Source organism: Coenobita brevimanus, chromosome 11 (assembly GCF_032717465.1).
Source record: "Coenobita brevimanus isolate Jiangsu-jjx chromosome 11, ASM3271746v2, whole genome shotgun sequence".
NCBI lineage: Eukaryota > Metazoa > Arthropoda > Malacostraca > Decapoda > Coenobitidae > Coenobita > Coenobita brevimanus.
The window spans coordinates 6,010,878-6,021,913 of NC_136964.1; positions in this window are offsets into that span (position 1 = coordinate 6,010,878).

Consider the following 11,036-nt stretch of genomic DNA (forward strand, 5'->3'; position numbering starts at 1 on the left):
CCACCTAACCCCCCTACACCCCACACAACCACCCTACGTCCCGCCCACCCTTCTTACACCGCACCGAACCCCCCTACACCCCACCCAACACCGATCCTACCCCACTGCACACCCCTACATCCCACCCAACCCCCCTACACACCACCCAACCCCTCTACTCCTCACCCTACCCCGATCACACTCCACTGCACCCCCACCGAACCCCCCACACCCCACCAACCCCTCTACACCTCACCCAACACCGATCCTACACCACTGTACCCCCCTACACCCCACCCGATCCCACTACACCCCACCCAACCCCTGTACACCACACCCAACCCTCCTACACCCCATCCAACCCCCTTACACCCCTCCCAACCCCGATCCCACTCCACTGCACCCCACCCAACCCCCATACATCGCCTCAACTCCCCTAGACCCCACCCAACCCCCTACACCCCAGCGAACATCCCTACATCCCACGCAACCCCCCTTCACCCTACCCAACATCGATCCTACCCTACTGCACCCCCCTACACCCCACTCAATCCCAGTACATCCCACCCATTTCCGATCCTACCCTCTGAACCCCATCCATCCCCCCCTACACCCCACCCACCCACCCAACACCCCACACGACCCACCTACACCCGACAAACCCCCATACATCCAATCCAACACCGAAACTACGACTACACCCCCCTACACCCCACCCAACCATATCAGACTCCACTCAACCCCTCTAAATCCCACCCTACACAGATCCTAACCCGCTGCACCCTCCGAAACCCCAGCCAATCCCCCTATACCCCACACAATCCCCCTACACCTCACCTAATCCCCCTACACCCCACCCAACCCCCCTACACCTCACCCAACACAGATCCTACCCCACTGCACCCCCCTAAACCCCACTCATCGCTCAAAACCTCACCCAACCGCCCTGAACCCCACCCAACCCCCCTACACTCCACCCAACTCTCCTACACCCCATCGAACCCCCCTACACCCCACCCAACCCCGATCCTATTCCGTTGCAAACGAACCAACCCCCCCATATCCCACCAAACCCCCCTGCCTCCACTGCACCCCACCGAACCCCTCAACACCCCACCCTACCCTCTTACACATCGCCCAACCCCGATCCCACTCCACTGCACTCCACCCATCCCCAATCCTACCCCACTGCACTCCACCCAGCCCTAATCCTTCCCCACTACGCCCCACACAACCCCCCTTCACCCCACTGCACCCCACCCAACCCCAATCATACCCCAATGCAACCCCAATCATACCCCAATGCACCCCATCCAACCCCATTCCTACCCCCTACGCCCCACGCAACCCCTCTACTCCCCACCCAACCCCTATACACTCCACCCAACCTCCCTACACCTCATTCAGCCCCGCTACACCCAGCCCAACCCCCCACGCCTCACCCAACCCCCCTACACCCAACCTCCCACACCTCACCCAACCCCCCTACACCCCATCCAACCCCCCTTCATCCCATCCAACCCCCCTACATCCCTTCCAATCCCCCTACACACTACCTAACCCCCCTACACCCCACCCAACTCCCCTGCATTTCACCCAACTCCCCAACATCCCACCCATCCCCGGTACACCCCACCCAACCCCGATCCTCCCCTTTACGCCCCACCCAACCACCCTACACCCCACCCAACCCTCCTAAACGCCATCCAACCCCCCTACACCCCACCCAACCCCCGTCCACCCCACTCGACCCCGATCCTACCCCTTCACCCCACCCAACCCTCCCTACACCCCACCCAACCCCCAACACCCCTCCTAACCCCCCCACACCCCATCCAACACCGATCCTACCCCACTGCACTCCCCTACACCCAATCCAACTATCCTACACCCCACCAAACCCCTCTACACCCCATCCAACACCGATCCAACCCCACTGCACCGCCCAACACCCCACCCAACCCCCCTACATCCCACCCAACCCCCCCTACACCCTACCCAACCATCTTACACACCATCGAACCCCCCTACACCCCACCCATCCCCGATCCCACTCCACTACACCCCACCCAACCCTACTATACCCCACCAACTCGACTACATCACACCCAACCCCCGTACACCCCACCCAACCCCTCATACATCTCATCCAACCCCCTTACACCCCACCCAACCCCCCTTCACCCGAAGCAACACCGATCCTACCCCACTGCATCCCCGCGCACTCCACTTCACCACCCTACACCCCACCCAACCCCCCTACACCTCGCCAAACCCCGATCCTACTCCACTGCTCCCCACCCAACCCCCCTACATCACACTGCACTCCCCTAAAACCCACCCAACCCCCATACACCCCAACCAGCCACGATCCTACCCCCGCTACACCCCACCCGGCCCCTATCTTACCCTCCGACACCCCACCCAACCCCGACCTTACCCCCCTACACCTCACCTATCCCCCTACACCCCACCCAACCACTCGACAGGCACCCTACCACGATTCTACCCCACTACACCCCACCCAACCTCTGACACCCAACCAAATACTGATCTCACCCCATTGCACCCCACCTAACCCCAATCCTACCCCAATGCACCCCCCTACGCACCAACGAACCATCCTACACTCCACCCAACCCTCGTACACCCCACCCAACACCGATCCTACCCCACTGCACCTCTTACACCCCACCCAAGCCCCTTACACGCCAGCCAATCCCCCAACACCCCACCCAACCCTCCTACACCACATTCAACCCCTCTACACCCCATCTAACCCCAATCCCACTCCACTGCACCCAACCCAACCCTCCTACACCGCACCAAACCCCCCTACATCACACCCAACCCCTCTACACCCCACCTAACCCCCATACACCCCATCGAACACCGATCCTACCCCACTACACCTCCCTACACCCCACCCAACCTCCATAAACCCCATCTAACCCCCCTACACCCCACCTAACCCCGATCCCACTCCACTACACCCCACCCAATCCCCCTACACCCCACCTAACCCCCCTACATTTCACCCAACCCCTCTACACCCCACCCACCCTCCGACACCCACTCAACACCGATCCTACTCCACTGCACACACACCTATACCCCACCAAACCCCCCTACACCTCGCCCAACCCCTATCCTACTCCACTGCTCCCCACCCGACCCCCCTACATCCCACTGCACTCCCCTGCACTCCACCCAACCCCCATACATCCCACCCAGCCACGATCCTAACCTCTCTTCACCCCTCCCGGCCCCCTACACCCCACCCAACCCCGTCCCTACCCCCCTACACCCCACCCAACCCCCTACACCCGACCCAACCCCCCTACACCCCACTCAGCCACGATCCTACCCCACTACACGCGGCCCAACCCCCCTAAACCCCACCCAACACCGATCCCACTCCACTGCATCCCACTCAACCCCCTACACCCCAGTGCACCCCACCCAACCCCAATCCTACCCCCTTTACCCCATCCTACCTCCCAACACCCCACCCAACCCTCCTACACCCACCCAACCATAATCCTACCCCACTACACCCCACCCAACCCCCTACACCTCACCTAACCCCGATCCCACTCCACTGCACCCCACCCAACCCCCATCCTACACCTCACCAAACCCCCCTACACCCCACTGCAACCCATCCAACCCAAATCCTACCCCGCTGCACCCCCCCACCCCAATCCTACCCCATTGCATCCCACTCAACTCCAATCCTACCCGCTACACCCCACCCAACCCCAATCCTACCTGCTACACCCCACCCAACCCCCCTACACCCCACCCAACCCCACTACACCCCTCCCAACCCCCATAAACCCACCTAGCCACGATCCTACCCCACTACACCCCACCAAAACCACCCTACACCCACCCAGCCACGATCCTACCCCACTACACTCAAAACCACCCTACACCCACCCAGCCACGATCCTACCCCACTACACCCAAAACCACCCTACACCCACCTAGCCACGATCCTACCCCACTACACCCAAAACCACCCTACACCCACCTAGCCACGATCCTACCCCACTACACCCCACCCAAACCCCCTACACCTCACCTAACCCTGATCCCAATCCACTGCACCCCACTCAACCCCATCCTACCCCACTGCATCCCACCCAACGCCAATCCTACCCCACTGCACCCTACCCATCCCATCCTACCCCACTGCACCCCACCCAACCCTAATCCTACCCCACCCAACCCCAGTCCTACCCCACTGGACCCCTCCCAACCCCAATCCTACCCCACTGCACCCGACCCAATCTCAATCCTACCCCACTGGACACCCAACCCCAATCCTATCCCACTGCAACCCACTCAACCCCAGCCCTACCCCACTACACCCCACCTAACCCCAGTCCTACCCTACTTCCATATCTCTCTGGAAAACTCATAAAGCAGGGTGGTTCATAAATGTGGTCCCTTGCATGAGTTATGGTGTGTATGAGGAAGCAGTGTTGCGTAGATTTTAGACACGATGTAGGGTAGGGAAGGAAGGTAGGTAGGTTTGGCAGGGTAGGGTAGGGTAGGGTAGGATAGGGTAAGGTAGGTATGGTAGGGTAGGGTAGGGTAGGGTAGGGTAGGGTAAGGTAGGTATGGTATGGTAGGGTAGGGAAGGGTAGGGTAGGGAAGGGTAGGGTAAGGTAGGTAGGCTTTGCAGGGTAGGGCAGGGTAATATAAGGTAGGTATGGTAGGGTAGGGTAGGGTAAGGTAGGTTTGGCAGGGTAGGGTAGGACAAGGTAGGTATGGCAGGGTAGGGTAGGGTAAGGTAAGGTAGGTATGGTAGGGTAAGGTGGGTAGGGTAGGGTAGGGTAGGGTAGGGTAGGGTAGGGCAGGGTAAGGTAAGGTAGGTATGGTAGGGTAGGGTAGGGTAGGGTAAGGTCTAGTGAGAACAGATCTCACTGTTTGGCCTCCCCGCGCATCTTTGTGACGTCACACGGTATTCTTCTCGGGGGTTCAGAGGAAACAAGTAAAGAGGATGGGTAACTGCCACAAATTACCACCATTTGCTGAGTTATTTTGTGGCCTCGTCAGCGTTGTAATATAACTATATTGGTGTTGATCCTACTGTTGTTACTGATTTCTTCCTAATTTATAGCTTCAGTACTTTAAGCCGGATATGAGTATATGAACTTACGCAGAGTATATGAACTTACGCAGAGTATGTGAACTTACGCAGACTATATGAACTTACCCAGCCTATATGAACTTACGCATATCTGAATTCATCACTATTTGGTCCAGTTCTTATCATTTCCATTATGATGATGGTGAAATATTATACTGTTCTTTACTTAGTGTTAATACTTTTCATCATCATCGTCATCACTATCAACATTACTCTTATCATCATTATCATCATCATCATCATCATCATCATCACTGCCACTACCATAACTCCCTCAGCTTCTATTAATTTCTCTCTCTCTCTCTCTCTCTCTCTCTCTCTCTCTCTCCCACCAAATCAGATATACCACGTTAGACATCACCAGACCACATCAGATATACCACATTACACACACCACCACACCACCACCACAACACACCACACCACACTACACCTTCCCAAGAATTATATATATATATATATATATATATATATATATATATATATATATATATATATATATATATATATATATATATATATATATATATATATATATTGTTACGGAACAGAGATAATGAACACTTCAAGTGAGAATACTAAAATCACTACTGTCCCGCAAAGTTAAAGGTTCAAAACAAAGGAGTTAGGTAAAATTACAAGTTCAAGTTTAATGCACAAACTAACAACTAAACATTCAGGACTCATAAGGATAATATAATGGCAAAAAACAAGTTAAATATATGGTTAACTGCAATAGCCTCTATTAACACGAAATTAGCAAGAGTAAATTTATCTAAGTCAGCCCTCATAAAATGAGAAAACCGGATAATGCTCAGTTAATGCAAGATATATTATTACAGATACAAAATATTATTAATGATGGCTGACATCAAAAACTCCACATGAATCACAAAAACCTTACCAGGCCTACGAATTAACACCTTATGCTATACAGTACAAGAAAAAAAATGTAATAACACTTATACTCAAATTATACAGCAGCTAGATGGTTGGAGACTTCCTGAGCACGCACAAAAATAACAACTGTACAGGGGAGGACAGAGATATGAACAAAATGAGGAGTAGATCTAAGTGGCAATTAATGCAGAGACTGAGCTCATTATATAGGGGCCGTCAGAGCTTGATACAACTTGTAAGAAGGACGCGCAAATGAAGCCATAGGGGACAAAGAGTTGACGATCCTGCTCTGAACAACAGAAAGAACGACTTACTCTACTACAAGGAGGAGAAGGGGGGAGTGAGGAAGAACACGCAAGTCCGGTCACTATGGAAGCCACGAGGCGAATTGTGATCAAACATGCAGCACACTGTACATTAGTATTATACAAAGGATGATGAAATCATAGGCTATGTAACACCTCCCCACAAAGAAAAAAGAAATTTACAAAGGAAATTTCTTATTACTCTAAAACAATCTGTCTAAAGTCTAGATAAGCAATCTGCAATAACATTTTCTTTCCCCTTCACATGTTGTATGTCTAATGAATACTCCTGAAGAAGTAGACTCCATCTTGTCAATCTCTGATTTTTATCTTTAAATTTACTAATGAATTTCAGTGGGTTATGATCGGTATAAATGACTATGGGGTCAAAACCAGAACACAAATAAAGTGAAAAATGCTGTAAACCCAAAATCAAGGCCAAAAGCTCTTTCTCAATAGTTGAGTAGTTCTTTTGAGGTGGAGTGAACTTCTTACTGTAATAAGATACAGGGTGTTCAATACCCTGATCATTCTCTTGCAGCAAAACAGCCCCAGCTCCTATTTCACTTGCGTCAACATCCATCTTAAAAGGCTTAGCAAAATTTGGAGTAGCGAGCACTGGTTGACTTAATAGGATAGCTTTAAGTTTGTTGAAAGAGGATTCACAGTTATCGGTCCAGACAAATATAACTCCCTTTTTCAGTAGGTCTGTAAGTGGTGATACAAGAATTGAAAAGTTAAGAACAAATCTCCTGTAATAACCTACTATTCCCAAAAATCTTTGTAGCTTTTTCCTACTTTTAGGTCTGGGAAGATCACTTATAACCTGAACCTTAGCTCCTGGTAGTGCAACATGTCCATCACCAATTACGTACCCAAGGTACTGAACTTTAGCTTGACCAAACTCACACTTCGATAAATTAGCTACAAGATTAGCCTGAACCAAACGCTCAAGAAATTTACTGACATGGCATAGGTGATCTTTCCAGTTGTCACTGAAGATTAATACATCATCAATATAAACAACACACCCTGCCAAACCCTCGGTTACAACATTCATGAGCTTCTGAAATGTAGCTGGTGCATTCTTCATACCATATGGCATTACAGAACATGCAAAAGTCTTTCCTAGTGTTACAAAACATGAGATCTCCCTATCACGTTCAGTCATAGGTACTTGCCAGTATCCCTTTAATAAATCAAACTTACTTATGTACCTAGCCTTTCCGATCTTGTCTATGCAATCTTCCACACGAGGGAGAGGGTGTCTGTTTTGGTTATCTGATTAACACATCTGTAGTCGATGCAAAGCCGCTGTGACCCACCTGGCTTAGGGACTAGAGTGACAGGAGATCTCCACTCGCTCTGACAGGGCTCAATCATCTTGTGGTCCAACAGGTAGCCAAGCTCCTTCTGGATGAGAGGAACTTTCACTGGGTTCACACGGTAAGGAGGCAGTTTAATTGGCTTTGCGTCTCCAGCATCAACATCATGCATCAACACAGTGGTTCTTCCTGGAGTGGCACGGAACACTTGCGGGTACTCCTGCAGTAATGCCGAAAACTCCTGCCTTTCCTCGGGAGCTAGATGAGAAAGCTTAGTCTGGAGATCATTCATGATATCAGGATTCTTCCCCAACTATCACTCAGGCTCATGCTGCATGGGAGAACTTCACTTGCAGACTCGGGTGGAACAGCTACAGTGCAGACTGGGTTATTTTCGTCCGGCCTGTGATATAACTTAAGCATGTTGATGTGACAAAGTTGCTTGTTCTTTCTACGATCTGGTGTGGCGATGACATAGCTGACATCACTGAGTTTCTTCTCCACGAAATAAGGACCACTAAACTTGGCTTGAAGAGGTTGCCCATGCACCGGTAGCAGAATCAAAACCTGATCTCCTGGCTGAAAGTGGCGTAACCTGGACTTCGTATCATACCAAGTCTTCATCTTCTCCTGAGCAGCTCCTAAATTCTCTCTCACCAGCTGTAAAGCAGTGGACAGCCGTTCTTTGAACTTCATCACATACTCCAGCAGGTTGACGTCATCTTCCTCCGACAGCCAGCATTCCTTGAGTAGCTTAAGGGGTCCTCTTACTTCATGGCCAAACAGTAGTTCAAAGGGTGAGAAGCCCAGTGATTCATTTGGAGATTCTCTTGTGGCAAATACAACGAATGGAAGACATTTATCCCAGTCTTTCTGATGTTCCAAACAGTATTTCTTGAGCATCGATTTGAGTGTTTAATGATATCTCTCCAACACTCCTTGGGTCTGGGGATGGTAAGCTGAAGACGTGATCGGGGTGATGCCCAACTCTTTCAGAAACTGCTTGAAAACATTTGACATGAAATTACTTCCCCGGTCGGACTGTACCTCCTTGGGCACACTAAACTTTGTGAAGAGCCCTAGCATTTCCTTAACCACGTTCTTTGTTGAGATATTTCTAAGTGGAATGGCTTCAGGATAAGGAGTAGCCATATCAATCAGGGTCAACACATAAGAAAATCCTGAAGAAGTCTTAGGAAGAGAGCCCATAATATCCACCAACACACGGGTGAAAGGCACCTCAAAAGGATGAATGGGAACTAGAGGTGCAACCTTTTCAGTCTGATTACACTTCCCCACAACTTGACAGGTGTGACAAGATTTACAATACCAGGAAACATCCCTGAAGATACCTGGCCAGTAGAAGTGTTTCAAAATGCGTGCCACAGTCTTCCTCACTCCAAGGTGTCCTGCCAAACTGGAATCATGAGCCACTCTAATGATATCCTGCCAACAAACACGAGGGATGACAACTTGATGTACAACCTCCCTTTCACAGTCGGCTGATGCTGTTGGGGGTCTCCACTTCCTCATAAGTACTCCTGACTTTATATAATAACAAGTAGAAGCACCAGCTGACTCTTCCTCACTGCAAGCAGAGTTAGCTAGACCTTTCAACTCAGGGTCAGCAACCTGCAACTCAACCAACTCTTGACGAGACAAATTATCAACACTACGGGGTACTGCCTCATCTGGTGAGTGGTCCAAATTAGCAAGAAAAGTGTCAGCTAGGATAACATCATCATCATCATTATCCTCTAAGTCACCAGTAACTTTAGACTTAGCTCTAGTGACAGCACATGCAGGGAACACATCAGGGATATCACAATCCCGGGTCGCAGTCACTGGTTCACTAGGCAACTGAGGAGCTGGACACACTTGACTTCCACCAATATCATTTCCAAGTAAGAAAGTTACACCTGACATTGGGAGTGTCTCAACCAACCCAACCATAACGGAACCATTAACAACACCAGACTCTAAATTCACTCTGCACAGAGGGACAGAGAAGTAATTATTCCCTACACCTTGTAAGATCACAGTTTCATCAGAGGAATTAACATTAGAGCCTAGAACACTGGTCAGCATAAGGGATTGGCAAGCACCTGTATCACGATATATTTTAACTGATTTCCTCTCATTACTGTCCAGAGGACTGACAAAACCATCGGACAGGAAATTAGCACATGATCTCTTGAGAGTGTCACCCACGTTACTGCTCAAAAGAGGCGCTTCATCATGAGAATTTAATTTACCCCTCAAAGCAGGTTCAGTTACCTTGGGTAAAGAATTCTGGGAACTCTCAAGGGTGGACACTAGACCAATTGACTGAATATTTAAAGACTCCTTTTTGTTCACATGACGCTGTCTCCGGAAACATTTCTCCGTAGTATAACCAAGCTTACTACAATAAGTACATTTACTTTTCTGATATCTAGAGGTGAAGCTGGTATTTACTTCCTGAGAAACATCATCTTTATTCTCTTTCCTGTTACCTGTACTCTGAGTAGAGGCAACGTACTTACTCTCAGCTTTCCTTTTTTCTTTAGAATATCTCTTGTGAGTGAGAACATATTCTTCAGCTAAAACTGCAGCATCAGACAAATTATCCATTCTTTTCTCATCAAGATATAGGCTTACATCTTTATTAATACACCTTTTGAAGTCCTCCAGCAAAATCATCTGCTTAAATTTATCAAAATCAGAATTTACATTCTTAGAATTTAACCACTGCTCTAACAGATCTTCTTTGATTTTTGCATACTCAACATGGGATTGCTTATCTTGCTTATAAGTTGTCCTAAATTTTACTCTAAGGCTTCAGGAACAAGCTCATAGGCCTTAAGAATCAAGCTCTTAACTACATCATAATTATCAGATTGATCCTGAGGCAAAGATGCATAAGTTACTTGAGCTTTACCGGTGAGAACACTCTGAAGGAGTACTGGCCAATACTTTTTGGGCCAATTAAAACCTGTAGCTACCCTCTCAAACAACTGAAAATACTTTGTTAAATCAGGTTCATTAAAAGGAGGGACAAGTTAAACATTTTTAGCCACATCAAAATCATCAGAGCGAGATGATCCAGTTCCACCTTGTTTCATGCGATACTCATGGTCTGCCTGAATCCTAGCAAGTTCAATTTGTGCCTGAGCCTGTGCCTGTGCCTCCTGAATACGAGCCTGAGACTCAGCCTCCTTAGAACGTGCCTGAAACTCAGCCTCCTTAGCACGAGCCTCCTGCAGGGCTAGCTGTAACTTAGCTATTTCAATCTGCGTTTGCTCATCTGGAGGAGTTACATCTAACAAGCTTTTCTTAATCATGCCAAGAATTTGATCTTTAGAATGATGAGAGTGAACAGCAATT